Source organism: Otolemur garnettii, unplaced genomic scaffold, assembly GCF_000181295.1.
Source record: "Otolemur garnettii isolate 467f Iridium unplaced genomic scaffold, OtoGar3 scaffold00003, whole genome shotgun sequence".
Taxonomy (NCBI): domain Eukaryota; kingdom Metazoa; phylum Chordata; class Mammalia; order Primates; family Galagidae; genus Otolemur; species Otolemur garnettii.
In genome coordinates, this window is record NW_003852398.1 from 40036619 (window position 1) to 40037145 (window position 527).

Below are 527 nucleotides of genomic sequence, written 5' to 3' on the forward strand. Positions count from 1 at the left end.
TCTAACAACACGTACCACACTCACCCCACACTAACAGTGACACACACTCTAACAACATGTGCCACACTCACCGCACACTCACAGCCACACACGCTGTCATGATACGTACCACACTCACAACCACACATGCTCTAATGACATGTTCCACACTCACTACACACTCATGGCCACACACACTCTAACAACACATATCACACTCACTGCGACACATATTCTAAAAACATGTACCATACACAAGTCACACTCATAGCCACATGCTCTAACAACATGTACCACACTCACCGCACACTCAAAGCCACACATTCTCTAACGACACGTACCACACTCACTGTACACTCACAGCCACACACACTAACGACACGTACCACACTCACTGCACACTCACAGCCACACATGCTCTAATGACACACACCACACTCACAGCCACACACGCTCTAACGACACGTACCACACTCACCACACACTCACAGCCACACACGCTCTAATGACACGTACCACACTCACAGCCACACACACTCTAACGACAC